This window comes from Heterocephalus glaber, unplaced genomic scaffold, assembly GCF_053883595.1.
Source record: "Heterocephalus glaber isolate CG9 unplaced genomic scaffold, H.glaber_assembly_v1.0 deba00001790, whole genome shotgun sequence".
In the NCBI taxonomy this organism is placed as follows: domain Eukaryota; kingdom Metazoa; phylum Chordata; class Mammalia; order Rodentia; family Bathyergidae; genus Heterocephalus; species Heterocephalus glaber.
The window spans coordinates 2,069,604-2,089,784 of record NW_028258473.1 but is presented as its reverse complement, the minus strand read 5'-3'; the positions used below and the strand labels follow the sequence as shown (position 1 = coordinate 2,089,784).

General features: G+C 36.3%; 1 protein-coding gene and 1 pseudogene across 4 annotated transcripts in view; one reads left to right on the top strand and one right to left on the bottom strand.

Moving 5' to 3' along the window:
• The window catches only part of Ophn1 (oligophrenin 1), a 508,962-nt gene that overhangs the window by 325,094 nt on the left and 163,687 nt on the right, over positions 1-20,181 (bottom strand). The window lies entirely within an intron of this gene.
• Positions 10,223-11,966, top strand: LOC101707370 (radixin pseudogene; annotated as a pseudogene).

Sequence of the window (20,181 nt, the reverse complement as noted above, 5' to 3'; positions counted from 1 at the left end):
AGTAGCCTGTAGATGAAACAAAGGATGACAATGGGTCTTTATTCCAGATGGCCATATAATAGCCCAAAATCAAGGCTTCTATTACTGTAGAAAAAGAAAATGAATACTGAGAAATCACTAGCAATAACTTCCACAGTGATCTTGAAAATTGTTTCCATATAAAGCTCTAATGTACTTTTATTCTTTTCCCAGAAATCTTTGTGAAATAGTCCACTATTTCATGTCTTCACCAAGACTTGAATATTTTTTATATAGAGAAGTTAATTTTAGGTAAAACATGGAAAAATAATAAAGGCATTGATAATAATCATGAGAATCACTAAAGCTTTTCTTTAAATTGTTTGGTAACTTGATATCCATTTGTGAAGGAAAATTTATTGTCTGTCATTACAGCATACCTGATATTACTAAAAAATGTTCTACATAAATTAGAGCTTCTATTTGATGTAATATTTTTGAACATTTAAATTTTGAAAAATCTTTTAAGTATACTTTAAGACTTATACACTTATTTGTCCGCAGATATGAAGATTTCTGAAACAGGAAGGCTATTTGGGGAAAAGAACTGTTGCAAAGAGTATTTATATATGTTTTTATATAAGTTTGACACACAGTTTTAAAAGGTTTCCATTTTTGAATGGAATTTTGTTGCCTTTTTGTCATTTAAAAAAACCTCAGCATTTTGGTTGATTATTTTAACCTCCTAGCACCATGACAAGTGTCAAATGATTGTCTTTGTTCTGTTAGGTAGTGGGAGGTCAGCCATGACACTGTAGGATTGGAGTCCAATAAAAGATTATAATGGTAAGCAGATTTCTTTCAAACATCTGTAACTTCAAATTTCAAGTAACATGAAGTGGAATATCGCAAATTTCACTGGAAAGAATACAGAAATTACCAGACAAGCACAGAAATTAATTTAAGAAGTAATGTGAATAAAAGTCATCTGCAAATTCTTCTTTCTAATGGAACAGAACAAAATCTGGTCTAGCACTAAAATCAGAAAATTCAACAGTTCCCCCTTGGGTATTTCTACTTAATTGCAGACCTCATAGTTGTTTCCTAATCTAACTGTACTAAGAGGTAATTAATTACCTGGCTGTCTGCTAAGAAGGAGTACTTCTATTTAAAAATCAGAATGAACTTTGGTGACAGCATCTACAATCTAATGTATCTGAGTTTGAAGACGAAAAGAAAATATACATAAAAGATAAAAGGTAAACTATAAGAAAGATTATAAGATTAATGAAGATTAATATCTTCTTGAGTCAACAATGAATAAAAATTAATAAGAAACCAGTACAATCCCAATAGATGATTAGAAAAAATAGGAATAAAAATCACAAAGCCAAAAAACAAAAGAAATGGTCAGCCTTACTAATCATAAAAGAAATGTGAATTAAATCAATGAATAGATAAGAAAGTGGAAATTATCCTCTATCATTGAAATTTGTTGAATTAGACAGCTCTACTCTTTGCTGTTGGATATGGAGTTTTAGTTAGCACAACTGGAAAAGCCCTAAAATTCTTCACACCCAGTCACCCGGCTCCCAGAGCAGAGGAAGGGGCTTCCGGGCTGCCATCCCTCCCGCTGGTCCCAGCACAGAGGTACGGGCTTCTGAGCCCAAGTCGCACTGCTCCTGGGTCAAAGGAAGGGGCTTCCCAGACACCATCCTTCCTGCTGCTCCCAGAGCAGAGAAAAGAGCTTTTGGGCCACATTCTGTCCAGCCACTCCTAGGCCAGAGGAAGAGGCTTCTTGGCCACCATCCTTTCCGTTGCTCCCAGCCCAGAGGAAAGGGCTTTTGGGCCGCCTTCTGTCCCACTGCTCCTGGCTCAGAGGAAGGGGCTTCCAGGCCACCATCCCTACCGCCACTCCCAGTCCCAAACCCACCTCTCCCAGCTCAGAGGAGGTGATCTCCGTGGGTGCCAACAAAACCACCTGCCCCCCAGTCAAAATGAGAAAACACATAAATAAGTCTCAAAACCAGACTTCCAGATTGCCTTCAGCAACCAGAAAGGGAAATGAGATGGAACACTCTGATACTCAACCACCTGAACCCACTGAACTGGCAACAAAAGGGGATCTGCAAAAAATGAAATTAGAAATAATTTTTCAGATAATAAGAGAAATTGTGCTCCTAATGCAACACATGATTAATAAACCTAGAGAGGAGCTGAGGAACATGATGGAATCCCAACATAAGAAACAAATGGAATCAATACAACAGATGCAAATAGATTTCGAGGACATGAAAAACTCCATTGAAAGTCTAAACAGCAGAATGAGCCAATGTAAGGAGAGAATTTCAGATATAGAAGATAAGATTGCAAATAATGACCAGGAAAAGAAAAACTGCTTGAAAATTATAAGGGAACACAAGAAATCAATCCAGCAGCTGCTAGAAAATGCAAAGGAGAATAACAAAGGACTGATTGGAGTCAATGAAGAAACAAGAGAGAGTGCAGATGACATAAAAAAAACTCTTCACAGAAGTAATGGCAGAAAACTTCCCAAGCAGGGGAAAAGAACTTGACATACAGATAAGTGAGGCATATAGGACTCCAAATAGCCTTGATCAAAAAAAATCTACACATAGGCATATAATTGTTAAGATTCCAGAAACTCAACAGAAGAATAAAGTTCTACAAGCAGTCAGAGAAAAGAAACAAATCACATACAAAGGAAAGCCCATCAGAATCACAGCAGACTATTCAACACAAACCATCAAGGCAAGAAGAGCTTGGAGTGAAATATTACAAGCCCTAAAAGAAAACAGCCTCCACCGCAGATTGATGTACCCTGTAAAACTATCTTTCAAAATGGATGGAGAAATAAGATACTTTCATGACAAAGACCACCTTAGGAACTTCGTGAATACCAAACCAGGACTCCAAAGAATTTTACACAATAGCCTAGGAACAGTCATTGAGGATCAAAACCCCAAGAAACAAAGCAGAATGAACCCATCTGCCATGACAAGAAATTAAATGTAAAGAGGGAGAACACAACAAAAAGAAAAAGTCATGGAAATGACAAGTCAATACGTTTCAGTTATAACCATCAATGTTAATGGTCTCAATTCACAAATCAAAAGAAATAGACTGGCAGAATGGGTCAAGAAGCAAAATCCAACAACATGCTACATATAAGAAACACACTTAATTCAAAAGGAAACTCATAGACTGAAAGTTAAAGGGTGGAAAACAATACTCCATGTGACGGAAAGCTGATATCAACCAATGAAATTGAAAAATGTAATTATAAACTTATCAACTAAGAAAAGCCTGTGCCCTGATGGGATCACTGCTGAATTCTACAAGACATATACAGAGGAACTACTGCGATTACTGTTTAAACTCTTCAATGAAATTGAAAGGGAAGCAATACTCCCAAATTCATTCCGGGAAGCAAGCATCACCTTGATCCCCAAAGCAGAGAAAGACCTAACTGAAAAGGAAAACTATAGGCCAATCTCACTAATGAACATAGATGCAAAAATCCTTAATAGGATACTGGCAAATAGAATGCAGAAGATCATCAAGAAGATCATACACCCTGATCAAGTGGGATTCATCCCAGGGATGCAAGGATGGTTCAATATACACAAGTCAATCAATGTAATACACTGTATCAAAAGAGCCAAGGACAAAAACAATATGATTATCTCCACAGACACAGAAAAAGCATTTGACAAATTCCAACATGCATTTATGATAAAAATCCAACAAAATATTGGAATAGATGGTCTCTACCTCAAACTGATAAAAGCCATCTATGAAAAACCAAGAGCCAATATCAGACTAACTGGTCAGAAACTGAAATCCTTCACAATAAAATCAGGAACTAGAGAAGGATGTCCACTATCACCACTCTTGTTCAATATAGTCCTGGAAACATTAGCTATGGCAATTAGACAAGAGAAAGAAAGGAAAAGAATAAAGATAGGAAATGAAGAAGACAAGTTGTCATTATTTACAGATGACATGATACTGTATATAGAAGACCCCAAGAACTCCACCAAAAGTCTTCCAGGCCTAATAAGCAAATTCAGTAAAGTAGCAGGTTACAAGGTCAACACACAAAAATCAATACCTTTCCTCTACACCAATGACAGACTCACTGAGAGAGAAATAGGGCAAATAATTCCTTTCACAATAGCATCCAAAAAACTGAAGTACCTGGGAATCAACCTAACGAAAGAAATCAGAGACCTCTTCTCTGAAAACTATAGCATTCTGAAAAGAGAGATTGAAGATGATATCAGAAAATGGACAGATATCCCCTGCTCCTGGGTAGGAAGGATTAATATAGTGAACATGGCCATACTTCCAAAACTGCGATATAGATTTAATGCACTTCCAATTGAGATCCCAGCAGCATACTTCATAGACCTCGAGAAAACAATCCAAAAATTCATTTGGAACAAGAGACCCAGAATAGCAAAAGTAATTCTAGGTAACAGAGACATGGCAGGGGGTATCACAATCCCCAACCTGCAACTATACTACAAAGCTACTGTGATAAAAACAGCATGGTACTGGCAAAGAAACAGACCTGAGGACCAGTGGAACAGATTAGAAGATGTAGAAACAACGCTAGACACACTCAACCATCTCATCTTCAACAAAGGAGCCAAACACCCCCACTGGAGGAAAGATAGCCTCTTTAATAAATGGTGCTGGAGAAATTGGGTTTCAACTTGCCAAAGATTAAAACTAGACCTGTATCTCTCGCCATGCACTAAACTAAAATCAAAATGGATTAAAGATTTAAATATTAAAATAGAAATTCTGCACCAGTTGGAACAGAGGTTAGGTAGAACTCTTGAAGACATCAGTGTAGGAAAAGATTTTATGAACAAAACTTCAGTTGCCCATGAACTAGCACAAACAATCAACAAGTGGGATCTCTTCTTATTAAAAGGCTTCTGCACACCAAGACAAAACACCAATAGTGTGAAGAGACAACCCACAATGTGGGAAAAAAATCTTCACCTGCTTTTCCTCAGACAAAGGTCTAGTATCTTGAATCTATAAAGAACTTAAAAAGATCAGACCTCCCAAATTTAAAGACCCAATCCAAAAATGGGCATCTGAAATGAACAGACATTTCTCACACAAAGAAGTAGAAATAGCAAATAAATACATGAAAAAATGTTCAACATCACTGGTCATTCGAGAGATGCAAATGAAAACAATGCTGAGATGCCACCTCACTCCAGAAAGAATGGCTGCTATCATGAAATCAACCAATAACAAATGCTGCCAGGGCTGTGGGGAAAGAGGAACCCTGCTCCACTGCTGGTGGGAGTGTAGACTAGTGCAAGCACTGTGGAAATCAGTATGGAGATACCTCAAAGAACAAGGAATGGAAGTCCTATTTGACCCCGCTATTCCACTGCTGGGGATCTTCCCCAAAGAATTAAAAGAATCATACCACAGTGATATATGTGCACCCATGTTCATAGCAGCACAGTTTGTGATAGCTAAAAGTTGGAACAGCCCAAATGCCCATCAACTGGAGACTGGATAAAGAAAATGTGGTTTTTTTAATAAAATGGAGTACTACTCAGCCATAAAAAATGAGAAATTAGAGACATTTATAGCTAAGTGGATGCACATTGGGGCGACACTCTTAAGTGAAATACATAGGACACACGTGTATAAATACTGAATAGTTTCTCTGGTGTCAGAAACTGAAAGTGTAAATAAGGACTAAAATGTATAATAGGTAACGTTAAATAGGAAGAAAAGGGGCAAATGGGAAGGAAGTGGGAGGGCTATGCGAAAGGACAGAAGGGAATGGGATTAATATGAGAAAATGGAAAAATAGGATCAAAATCTTTGTAAATAGGGAGGAATGGAAGGGTTGAAGGGAGGGCTGGGCAAGGGTGAAAAATAAGAACCAAGAGAGATTATGTAAAGGTGCAAATATCCCAGGATGAATGCCATTATATTGTATACCTAAAGTGTACCAATGATTAGAATGAATAATTGATAATACAAAATAGGAAGAAAAGGTCCAAAGGGGTAGGGGTAGTGGGAGGGGCAGGGCAAAGGAAAGAAGGGAAAGGAAAAATGATGAGCAATGGAAAAAATGGAAATAAAGTCTTTGTAAATAGGGAAGGGTAGAGGGGGTTAAGGGAGGGCTAGGAATGGGGAAAAAATAAGAACCAAGATGCATTATGTAAAGGTACAATTCCCAATGAGAAATGTAATTGTATTGTATACCTAAAATGTACCGATAAAAGAATTTAACAAAAAAAAAATTCTTCACACCCTAGTAACTGTAATTCTGAGAATGTTAAGATAAATATAGGGAAGGAGTGAGTGTCTGTGTCTTAAATATGTCCATTCAGGCATAATTTGCAATAGAAAAATAAACTTATTCCACTAAATGTTGTACCTGTGGTTCAATGAAGACATAAATGAATAGCGCTTACATATAAAAAGTTACTAGGAAAAAATTAAATATTATGTAATAAAGTGAAAATTTATGTACAAATTATATATAAAATGTAATAGAACTTGTATGCTGAAAACATGTTTGGAAAAAGGCGAGGAAAATAATGCCAAAATACTAATGGAGATTACCTTAGAGACTAAGATGTTAGATATTCTCTTTTTTATCTTTATTTTCAAATTTTTCAGTTGTGAATAAGTTATTTAATTGTTGGAAAAATAAAATTTCCATTTATAAAATTTTAAAATAAGGAAATAACCCAGCTTTTCAAAATTCTCTAAGGTTATCTCATTCTCCACTTTTTCCTTTTATCTTTATTATCCAGCTTCTTATTTGTTGTTTATTCTTCCTGCTGACTGAGGCTACTGCAGTACTGAACAATCTCCAATGATTGTTTTTGAGAAATGCCCGGGAAAAAAAAAACCTTCAAATGAGCAAGCTCTGAGTCAGTTCTTATAAGACAAGCCCTATGAGTGATGCTGCCCAGCTTTAGGGAAACTTCCAACCCATTTTGCCTTCTTCAGTGGCCTCCAGCATGGTGGTGTTCACATTTTCAATAACTATGCAACTGCTTTCAAAGCTACTTTAGAGCCAGAAAAAAAGGTAATGAGAACATAGGGAGATAAAACCTCACTGTTTTCCCAATTATTCAGCCATTTTCTATGCCTTGTATTGTTGTAATCTTTCAGTTAATTTCTAGAGCTATTAAAAAGTTGATTTTAAAGTTTTGTTTATCAGTGTTTCTGTTGCTTTTATGGAAGATCAGATTTTTGGAGGTAATTTCTTCACCAATCCTAATAAAGTGATTTGGACAGAGCTTTTTCATGATTATTTTCAGTTAACAAGAGCTTCATAAATTATTGAATCAATTTAAAATTAAGTTATTACATCCAAAAGAACCTCATGTTCTCTGTCTGACCTCTAAAAGGCCCTATAATTTTATTTATTTGTTGAGTAGAAGATTTCAAAGGCCTGCTGACACATATGGTACTAGTCAAGAAGTACTTAACAAAGTCAAGATAGCTTTTGAATTCTGCCCACATAAAAGCTTACAGTTTAAGAGTTCTTTAGAAATCATCTTTCTTAGTCTAGCTACCTCATTTTATTCATTAAGAAACTGAAGCCCAGAGGTTGGAACTATTTGTCAAAGATCAAAAAGCTAGTTGCACGTGCTAGGGATGTAGCTCAGTGGTGTCACACCTGCCTAGCTAGCACAAGATCTTGAGTTCAATCCCTGGTACAAAAAAAAAATTGTTAAAAAAAACTAGCTGCAGAGTCAGAAGGGAACTATATTTTAATGTACTTCCTACATGTTTAAGATAATGAGGTATCACAGGTATTGCCAAAGTATATTCTTCACTCTGTCCATTCAATTAATATTCTTATATTCCGTCTTTTTTGTTCAGTAAGTCAAAAAATGTTTCAAGAACAACAGCAAAAGATTTGGACAATGGTTCTTTCTGAAGAGTCATAAGGTTAAATAAGGCATCTTACTGATATATTTTTAACTAAGTATCATGAATAACTACAGCACATTCTGAGAGGTAACCTTGCAAATGGTTCTCTAGGGTTAATGGGAAGAAAATAAAAGCATAAGTAAAGAGATCCAGTTATCAATTAGAGTGCTATGGGACAGAATAGTCACTAAAGAGAAAGAAGAAAGAGTTCAGGTTTTTTCCCCATCTTCAGATAAGAATAATGGTGAAAGAAAATCGGTTAAGAAAAGAAAGAAAAAAGTCTGTATAACCACAACCAACACTACCATCAACAACACCTGTCTCATTACAACCACAAGCATGAAATAAGAAAACCAACTGCAATATGCTTCAATAATGTCTAGCAGTTCTAGAATACTAAAAGGAGACCCCAACAAGAGTTAACTACTCCTAGGGCTGGGGATTTAGCTCAGTGGTTTCACTGCCTGCTGTGCAAGCGCAAGGACCCAAGTTCAATCCCCAGTACCAAAAAAAAAAAAAAAAAAAGAGTTAACTACTCCTAGAAAATCTGAAGAAATAAATATTAATGGGTTAAACAAAAATGAGAAGCAAAACGATTCTCAGGTTTAATATCATTTATCATTACAATTTTAGTGATAAGAAAATTGAGGCAAATGAAAGTAAATTTTCCAATACTGTTATGCAATGTCTTCCCAAAGTGTCATAAATTTCCAATAAAAGTTGATGATATGGATTGAAAGGCTTAAATTATTTATATACATTACCTCATACATTCATTTCTGGGAAACCATGCCTAAAAAATAATCCTGACTATAGGAAGATAAACCTTTATGTCTAAGATAGGCACTCAACATTATTACTCATAATGAATAACTGAAAGCTAATGTGCAGTATATGAAAAAATGGTTAAGTATTTCCACTCAATGGACTAGTACAACTATTAATAAATTATAAGAATATAAAAAATGTCTGTGCTGTCATGTTATATGAAAAGAATATAAAAATTTGTACATAAAATTATACACATATACATAATACATATAAATATGTATGTACAGCTATGTATATAAATTACACTTATCCAATAAAAAGAACAAAAGGTAGTACAGTACATAAACATAAACATGATTCTTTGTGGAAAACATGCATATGTAAAGTTTAGAGTCATGATAAATTGATTTAAAATCCGACTTAAGCTACTCATTCACTCTGCAATCCTGGGCAAGTTTCTTAATCCCTTTTACCCATAGTTTACTTCCCTAGAATTGCACACAGTAGACACCAAATGATAGCTACTAATATTCTTTTTCTCTATTTTCATAGCAAACTATACTTCATATGATAATTCAAAGATAACCAAAAATTCAATTTTTATTTAAAAAAAAAACTTTCAATCATACCGCTAATAGACAGGCCATTGTTTGAACCTAGGTTCGCCTAAGTCCAATGCCACGTGTCTAACTCCTACCATCTTCCCATGAGGAAAAGTGGACCAATGTATTATTATTACCATGAATATAAAATGGTGACAGAAACAAGAGACAAGAGCTTACAGTGAGAAATTACTAGAATTGGGGAGACCTTTGGTAGGGAAGGAATAAATGGCAGACAGGCTTAAAGTCTGACCCTTCTAAAGGATGCTCCTAAGAAACTGACCGTTACTTCACACAATCTTGCAATAAGTACTCAAGAGTGTACTGGGCCAGAGATTTACCTCAGTGACACCATGCCTGTCCTCGAAAGCACAAGGTCCTGAGTTTGATAACTGGTACTGGAAAAACAAAGTGCATTGAGATAATTTCGTATCACTTATTGGACCCTGGCTAGCACCTAACCAACAGGGTCCAGATTAGTCAGATGCAAAATACATCAGGAGGGCATAAAAAGCCCATGAGAATAAAAGAGGGTGAGAATAGCAGTTTCCTCATTTTGCACAGATGCCATCCTCTTCAGTCAAATGTCTCTATGTGGCCTCAGAGAGCCCAGGAGCTGGCGTTTCCATGTGAAACACTCTGGGTTATGCTCTGCTTTGTGAATCCTGGACGACTGACAATGTTGAATGAAACTGTGAGCTCCAGGCAAGCAGTGATTATTAAGAAATCCCTAACCAGCCTCTCCTCTCCCACGGTCCTGCGCTCATACCAGCAACTCTCGCTCCCAGCCGCAGCCGAGACGCCTGGTGCTGCCTCCACAAAGCGCTCCAGCTGCTTGGATGGCAGGCAGGAGCCCCGCTCTCGGAAGTGACAACAGGATTTATATACGTGAAGATTTTTTTTAAAAGACTAACAAAAAGAGAAGGAAAATGCCGAAACCAATCAATGTAAGAGTAACTACAATGGATCCTGAGTTGGAATTTGCCATCCAGCCCAATATAACTGGGAAACAACTTTTTGACCAGGTGGTAAAAACAGTTGATTTGCGTGAGGTCTGGTCTTTTGGGCTGCAGTATATTGATAGCAAAGGTTATTCTACATGGCTTAAACTAAATAAAAAGGTGACACAGCAAAATGTTAAAAAAGAGAATCCCTTACAGTTCAAATTAAGAGGGAAATTCTTTCCTGAAGATGTTTCTGAAGCAATAACTCAAGAAATAACCCAAAGACTTTTCTTCTTGCAAGTTAAAGAAGCCATCTTAAATGATGAGATACATTGGCCAGCAGAAACTGCAGTTCTTTTGGCTTCATGTGCTGTCCAAGCCAAGTATGGAGATAATAATAAAGGGATTCATAAACCAGGGTATCTGGTTAATGATTGACTACTGTCCCAGCGAGTTTTGGAACAACACAAACTGACAAAAGAACAGTGGGAAGAATGAATACAAAACTGGCATGAAGAACATAGGGGAATGATAAGGGAAGACTCGATGATGGAATACTTGAAGACTGCACAAGATCTAGAAATGTAGGATGTCAACTATTTTAAAATACAAAATAAAAAGGGTACTGAATTGTGGCTGGGCGTTGATGCTTTGGGTCTGAATATTTATGAACATGATGACAAGTTAACACCTAAAATTACCTTTCCTTGGAGAGAAATTAGAAATATTTCATTTAATGACAAAAAATTTGTTACAAAGCCAATAGACAAAAAGTGATTTTGGTTTTTATGCACCTTGTTTGAGAATCAATAAGCAGATTTTGGCCTTATGTATGGGAAACCATGAACTATACATGTGAAGGAGGAAGCCTGATACTATTGAAGTGCAACAGATGAAGGCTCAGGCTAGGGAGGAGAAACACCAGAAGCAGTTGGAAAGGGCATAGTTAGAGAATGAAAAGAAGAAAAGAGAAATAGCAGAAAAGGAAAAGGAAAGAATAGAACATGAAAGGGAAGAGCTAATGGTACTTCTAAGACAAGTGGAAGAACAGACAATGAAAGCCCAAAAAGAATTGGAAGAACAAACTCAAAAAGCTCTACAATTGGATCAGGAATGAAAGGGAGCAAAAGAAGAAGCAGAACCGCTAGAAAAGAGGCGGAAACCTACTGAAGAGGCCAAGTCTGCTATAGCAAAACAAGCTGCTGACCCGCTGAAGAATCAAGAACAGCTGACAGAACTTCCTGAATTCACTGCCAAGATTGCACTTCTGGAAGAAGCCAAGAAGAAAAAGCAAGAGGAAGCTACTGAGTGTCAACACAAAGTTTTGCAGCCCAGGAAGACTTGGCAAAGACCAAAGAAGACTTAAAAACTGTAATGTGTGCCCCACGTATGCCTCGAACACCACCTGTCGATCCTCCTACAGAAAATGAGCATGATGAAAATAGTGAGAAAAATGCTGAGGCTAGTGCTGAATTGTCAAAACGAAGGAGTCATGAACCATAGAAGTGAGGAGGAGCATGTAACAGAAACACAGAAAAATGAGCAGGTGAAGAAGCAACTTCAGGCATTAAGTTCAGAGTTAGCCCAAGCCAGAGATGAAACCAAGAAAGCACGAAATGATGTTCTTCATGCGGAGAATATTAAAGCAGGCCATGATAAGTACAACACTCTTCGACAGATTCAACAAGGCAATACAAAACAGCATACTGATGAGTTTCAAGCAATGTGATGGATGTTATTTTGCATACATGTTCTTCATAAGCTGAAACACCAACAGAGAAAAGCAGGCCTTTCCAGATGTGATGGAATGCATCCTACCTTGCGAAAGCATTTGTACCAGTTTGACTGTGGTGGCTAAAAGACAGATTTAAGGAGAGCTCTTCAACATTAAGGCAGTGTGATATCATGTTTGTTTTTCTTCTGGGCCAGGGAATTGAGAACAGAGTTCCATTACCTCCATTTCCATTTACATTTTATGAATTTTTTTTTGTTAAATAACAGTATCATTTCTGATAAATGTGGGTGTAGTTTGAGAACTTTGTGCATTTTCAAGGATAATGGTGAATATTTCAGTGTTTAGATTAGTTTTCCCATGCCTTTTCCATCTTTTACATGTATAGATTTCCACATTCTCTCTCATATTTACTCAGTGTACCCTTCTGTGGTACCGTGCCCATAAACCTGCTGTCATACAGATCACTGGCAGTATATAAAATGATTGTAGGGGGCTGGGTGGACAAAATTCTTGGATTATTAAGTAGCAGGTGACTTTGAATCATGGAAAAGATTAGAACACCTAACAGAATAGATTGTGCCCGGTGGTTACTTTTTAAATACCCATATAATTATATCACTGGATATTTGTTATTTGCTCTCATCTTTGACAGATAAATTGATTAGTGTTTTATGTTCTGTGATTTTTTTCTTGGTGGTGTTTTTTGCCTGCCACTTCACAGTGATTGTAGACAGCAGGTAGTAGTTCCGAAGGACAGTTTATTGATGAAACTACCTGAAAATAAGTTATCTGTGAAAGATCAAAAAAGTGTTAGAAAAACATGTCTAATAAAAATATACATTTATTGGTAACTGACTTTAATCATGAAAAAAAAAACTGGACCATTCTGGGAGGGCAGCATATGAAAACAGTCCCAACAAGGGGACAGTAATACTACCTCACTACTATATCTGCAGTGACTGGTTGTTCAGACGCAATAGAGTGCGTAAGCTACATGTTATATTATACAGAGACTGTCTCAATCACAAAGGAATACTTTTGAGATTTTATTTTCGTTCAGAATATCAGTGCTAATTTTTTAAACTGCCTTTTTGTTGAGCTGAGTGATAGGGCTCGGATTTCACCACACTGCTAACCTTCCCCTATCCTTCTTCCCATCTGTCCCTCCCTCCCCAACCCCTTCTAATTCCCCATCCCAAAGGGTAAAGTTGTTATATTGAAGAGTTTATTCACTATATGTTGGGTTGGTCCTTGATCTTCATTTATTTCACACAGCTAAAGGTGATAGATTAATAACTACCACGAAATTTCATTTTCAAAGATGTACTTGATGCAATGGTGTTGCTGATTGTTTCACTTGGGCTAAGGTGTTGTTATTGATCTAGTCAATGAACCTTCCTAGTATAAGGAAAAGGAGATAGCCTTAGAGTCATTAGAGGCTCAAAACTTAAAGACCAGCTATATCTGGAAGACACCTCTGAGAAGCAATCATTCCATAAGGGTTCTAATTACAAGCAACAAAGATACCTACAATAAGCAATTTCAAACTATCAGCCCAAGAGTTAAACCAAGAACAGTACCACAAACAAAAATGAGAAGACATTTAAGCAAGGCACAAACTCAGAGTTCCACCCCAACAAGGGTAAATCCTGGTGGAAACGAGATGAAAATGTCCAATAATCAACCACCTGGATACACTGAACTCATAGCACAGGAAATAACAAAACAGATGAATGAGGCTCTAGAAAAATTCAAAGCAGAAATAATCTCCCAGATATCTACAGAGATAGTGAGCAGAGTGAAAGACATGATTAGAGGATCTAGAATAGAAACAGATAAAAAAAATAGATGAGCTCAGAAACATGCTGGAAGCCATGAATACCCAGCATAAGAAAGAAATGGAAACTATGATCGCCCAACATAAGAAAGAAATGGAAGCCATGAAACAGATTCAAACAGATGTTCAGGAGTTCAAAAACTCCATTGAAAGTATCCACAGCAGATTAAGGGAATCTGAAGACAGAATATCAGATATAGAAAACAGAATCGTGGTTAGAGACCATGAAAATAGAGATTTCTTAAAAAATAGTGAGGGATCACGAGAAATCAATCCAACAACTGCTGTATGATGCAAAGAATAACATAAGACTGATAGAGTCCATGAAAAAACAGGAGAAAGCACAACTGACATAAAAAAAAACTGTGCACAGAAGTAATAGTGGAAAACTTCCCAGACAGAGGTAGAGAATTGGACATACAGATAAGTGAGGCACATAGAACTCCAACTAGCCATGATCAAATAAAATATACATCTAGACATATAATAGTCAAGATCCCAGAAACCCAACAGAAAAACAAAATCCTACAAGCAGTTAGAGAAAAGAAACAAATCACCTACAAAGGAAAGCCCATCAGAATCACAGCAGACTTCTCAACACAAACCCTCAAATCAAGGAGAGCCTAGAGTGAAGTATTTCAAACCATAAAAGAAAATACCTTCCAACCTAGACTGTTGTATCCTGCAAAATTGTCTTTCAAAATTGATAGGGAAATTAGATACTTCCACGACAAAGAACACCTGAGAAATGTCATGAACACCAAACCAGCAATACAAGAAATTCTAAACAATATTCTAGAAAAAAGCAACGAAGGCCACAATTCCATGAGGCCCAACGGAGGGAAGCTACCAGGCAAGGTAAGACACTAAAGGGAAAGGGGGAAAAAATAAGAAATAAAAGAGCCAACAAAAGCAAAACATCATGACAAGAATAAATCAATATCTATCAATTACAACCCTCAATGTTAATGGCCTCAATTCACCAATCAAAAGAAATAGACTGACAGAATGGATTAAAAAGGAAAATGCAACAATATGCTGTATACAAGAAACACACCTAACTCGAAAAGAAACTCATAGACTGAAAGTAAAAGGATGGAAAACAGTTCTCCATGCCACAGGAATGCAGAAAAAAGCAGGGGTAGCAATATTATTTGCAGACAAAGTAGATTTCAAACCAAAACTCATTAAGAGAGACAAAGAGGGTCACTACATCCTTGTGAAGGGAATAATCCAACAGGAAGAGATGACAATCCTAAATATATATGCACTAAATACAAATGCCCCCAACTATACAAAACAAATATTAATAGACGTGAAAAACCAAATAAACACTAACACAATTGTAGTGGGGAACCTCAATACCCCACTATCACAAATAGACAGATCATCTAGACAAAAAGTTAACAAGGAAATTCTAGAAGTGAACCAAGCTATTGAACAAATGGACTTAATAGATGTTTACAGAGTGTTCCACCCCACAAAATCGGAAAACACATTCTTTTGAGCTGCACACGGGTCATTCTCCAGAACAGACCACATGCTAGCTCATAGGACATATCTAAGCAAATGTAAAAGAACTGAAGTTACCCCCTGTATATTATCAGACCACAGTGCAATAAACTTGGACATCACTAACATAAGAAAGTGCAAAACCCCAACAAACACATGGAAACTGAATAACACCCTCTTGAACAACCAATGGGTCACAGAAGTAATTAAAGAGGAAATTAAACAGTTTCTACAAGTAAATGAAAATGCCAGTGCAACATACAGGAATCTATGGGACAAAATGAGAGGAGTTCTACGTGGGAAATTCATAGCAGTGAATGCCCATATTAGGAAAACAGAGAAAATGCAGATAAATAACCTAATGCAGAACCTCAACCTCCTAGAAAAAGAAGAGCATAATGAATCCAAAGCTCGTACAAGAGAGGAAATTCTAAAGATCACGGCAGAAATCAATGCAATGGAGACAAAGAGCACAATACAAAAAAAATCAATGAATCAAAGAGTTGGTTTTTTGCCTTTGTTTTTTTCTTTTGGTACCAGGGAATCAACTCGGGTCCTTGCACTTGAGCAGCAGGCAGCGAAACCACTGAGTTAAATCCTTGGCCAAAGAGTTGCTTTTTTGAAAGAATAAATAAAATCGATAAACCTTAAGCCAACCTTATGAAAAAAAGGAAAGAAAGGGCACAAATACATGCAATTAAGAATGAAAAAGGTGAAGTCACGACAGATCCAACAGATATCCAGAGGATCATCAATACCTACTTCAAGAAAGTCTACTCCAATAAAATGGAAAACACAGAAGAAATGGACAGATTCCTAGATACATACGAATTGCCAAAGTTAAATGAAGAAGATACAGAAATTCTAAACACCTGAATTACAATGAATGAAATTGAAATTGTGATAAAATATATGCCAACAAAGAAAAGCGCGAGTCCAGATGGATTCACTGCTGAATTTTGCAAGACATTTAATGAAGAACTAACGCCATTACTCTTTAAACTCATCAAGGAAATTGAAAGGGAAGCAATACTTCCAAATTCCTTCCAGGAAGCAAGTGTTACTTTGATTCCAAAACCAGGGAAAGACCAACCCAAAAAAAGAACTACAGACCAAACTTCCTAATGAACATAGATGCAAAAATCCTCAGCAAGATACTGGCAAACAAAACACAGAGGGTCATCAAGAAGATCATACACCCTGACCAAGTTGGATTTATCCCAGGGATGCAAGGATGGCTCAACATTCATAAATCAGTAAATGTAGCACGCCATATGAACAGAGTCAAGGACAAAAATCATATGATCGTCTCAATAGATGCACAAAAGGCATTCAAAAAAATCCAGCACCCATTCATGATAAAAACCCTACAGAAAATTGGAATAGAAGGTCTTTATCTTAAACCGATTAAGGCTACCTATGAAAAACTAACAGCCAACATCATACTAAATGGTCAAAAACTGAAAACTTTCACACTAAAATCAGGAACAAGACAAGGATGCCCACTATCACCACTCCTGTTCAATATAATTCTGGAAACATTAGCCACAGCAATTAGAAAAGAGAAAGAAATAAAAGGAATAAAGATAGGAAAGGAAGAAGCAAAGCTGTCATTATTTGCTGATGATATATTTTACATAGGATACCCAAAAAACTCCACCAGAAGACTTCTAGATTTAATTGACAGATTCAGTAGAGTAGCTACATACACGGTCAACACTCAAAAAACAATAGCCTTCTTGTGCACAAATAACAGATGCACTGAGAGAGAAATTAGGGAAACAATTCCTTTTACAATAGCATCCAAAAAAATGAAATATCTAGGAATCAAACTAACAAAGGAAACAAAAGACCTCTACACTGAAAACTACAGCACTTTGAAAAAAGAGATTGAAGAGGATACAAGAAAATGGAAAGATGTCCCTTGTTAGGAAGAACCAATATAGTGAAAATGGCCATACTTCCAAAACTACTATATAGATTTAATGCAATGCCAATTGAAATTCCAACAATATACTTCACAGAACTAGAGAAAAAAATCCAACAATTCATTTGGAACCAGAAGAGACCTAGAATAGCAAAAGCAATTCTAGGCAACAGAGACATGGCTGGAGGTATCACAAGCCCCAACTTGAACCTAAACAACAAAGCTACTGTGATTAAGAACACCATGGTACAGTCAAAGAGACAGACATGAAGATCAGTGGAATAGATTAAAAGATGCAGAAACAACTTCAGACACACTCAGCCACCTCATCTTTGACAAAGGAGCCAACCACCATCATTGGAGGAAAGATAGCCTATTTAATAAATGGTGTTGGAAAAACTGGATTTCAACCTGTCAAAGATTAAAACTAGACCCATACCTATCACCATGCACTAAATTAAAATCAAAGTGGATTAAAGATCTAAATAGCAAAACAGAAACATTAAAATTACTGGAGGATAAGTTAGGCAGAATGCTTGAAGATATTGGCTTAGGAAAAGACTTTATGAACAAAACCTCAGCAGCATGGGAACTAGCACAAAAAATCAACAACTGGGGTTTCATCTTATTAAAAAGCTTCTGCACTGCAAGAGAAACCACCAACAGAGCTAAGAGATAATCTACAGTGTGGGAAAAAATTTTCAGCTGCTGCACCTTAGACAAAGGACTACTATCTAGAATATATTAAGAACTGAAAAAAAGTCAGACCCCTCAAATAAAAAGACCCAATTCAAAAATGGGCATCTGAAGTGAACAGACATTTCTCAGACAAAGAAGTAAGAACAACAAATAAATATATGAAAAAATGTTCAACATCACTGGTTATTCGAAAGATGCAGATGAAAACAACACGGAGATTCCACCTCTCCCAAGAAAGAATGGCTGTTATAAAGAAATCATTCAATAACAAATGCCGGTGGGGGTGTGGGGAGAAAGGAACCGATCTCTATTCTTGTTGGGAGTGCAGACTGGTGCAAACACTGTGGAAATCAGTATGGAGATACCTCAAAGAACTAGGGCTGGAGGTCCCATTTGACTGAGCTATTCCCCGCTGGGTATCTTCCCAAAAGAATTAAAAGAATCATACCACAGTGATATATGTGCACCCATGTTTACAGCGACACAGTTTGTAATAGCTAAAGCTTGGAAACAACACAAAGGTCCATCAACTGGAGAATGGATAAAGACAATGGAGTACTACTTACCCATAAAGAATGATAAACTAGAGACATTTATAGCTAAATGGATGCATATGAACATTGAGGCCATCTTGTTAAGTGAAACAAATAGGACACACATGTGTAAATACTGAATAATTTCTCTAGTGTGAGAAACTGGAAGTGTAAATCAGGATTAAAATGATTAAAACAAATAATGGATAATTTGGAATATGAAGAAAAAGTTCAAAGGCGTAGGAGTGGCAGGAGGGGAAAAGCAGAGATCAGGTTACAGGCTGGAATCTGGAAAGAATCCATATATAGATTGTGTTTAAAACTATAGGAAGTGATGTACATAGAGACTAGCTGGTGGTCATCAGTGGGTTAGGAAGGAAGAGTCACTGAGATCAAAGGAGAGAAGGGTATGTTTCCAGAAGAAGCACATACAACTATGTATAGTACACAGTACTCGATAGTGTGATAAAAGACTGTTACTGTTTTAGGTACTTATCATAACATGCTGTGCTTTTCACCCTTTAGAGCATAATCCTACTTATATAAAAGTTTACTGTAAAACAGTGTGCTGCTATGCCAGTGGTAGCCTCATGTATCTCGTGTTTAACTGCATATTTGGATAATATCAAGGGGCCATCACAGATGACTGACGTATACCTTCTCAGTTTGCACTTAGAAGTTGGCATTGTGTGGTACTTTGCGATACACATGGATGAAATTGCCTAATAGCATATTTCTCAGATTATATATCCATCATGTGTCACATGACTATTGAAATTTAAATCAAAAAAATTATTTGGCCTCTGTGGAGTCTACTAGTTAAGTAGAATTTTTTCTTCAGACCACTATTTGTTCAATATTAGTTTTGAAAGTCTTCTAAAATAAATCACATCTTCGGATGTTTTGTTGATGCTTGAGATGTCTTTTTTAAATTATACGGAAAACTGCTTAACTACTTTTCAGTTTTGCTTTGGTTGACTTCTATTATAATGGAATATTATTATAGTTTTTTTCCCTTACATTGCTTTCTTTGAATAATTTTAATTTTTGTATATGTGTGTGTTTACTGAATGATAATAAAGTTATACATTATTTTTTTAAAAAGACACCAAAAAGCCCATATTTTTTCAAGTATTTTAGTAGCCCATTCCAAATAATGGTGAGGTAAAAAGTAAATTAAATCATTCTACCTTTCTGACACATCTTTTGAGTTATTTCTATTTCCAAAAAATTCAATTGTTTTCTCAAAGCACCCCCTGCTGCATGCTTTATATTATGTATACGTATTCTTTGGCTGTGGGTTTATGATTTGGTATTGTTTCACAAACAGTGCTAATCACTGGTCTAATTTCATTTGTAAAATGCGACAATTGGATTATTATAATGGGAATTCAGGATGTTCAGAAAGACAGTTGCTTAATTCTTGGCAATCTTTGGAATGGCTAAAATATTTTCAAATATTTAGTAATGTTTTAGAGTTAATTTTTAGTGCTTACTTTTATAATTACTGTATGCTCTTTATAAACAGGTACTAGATTTTGGATTCTCATCAAATTGCTAGAATGGGATTCATTATTCTCATGTTATTGGCTCTACAGTATCGAAGTAGATACACCTTTATGAAGGGTTTAAATATGTATAAATGTGTGTGTACATTTGGAATTTCTACAGCTAACTTCAAAGTTATATGGGCATTACTGT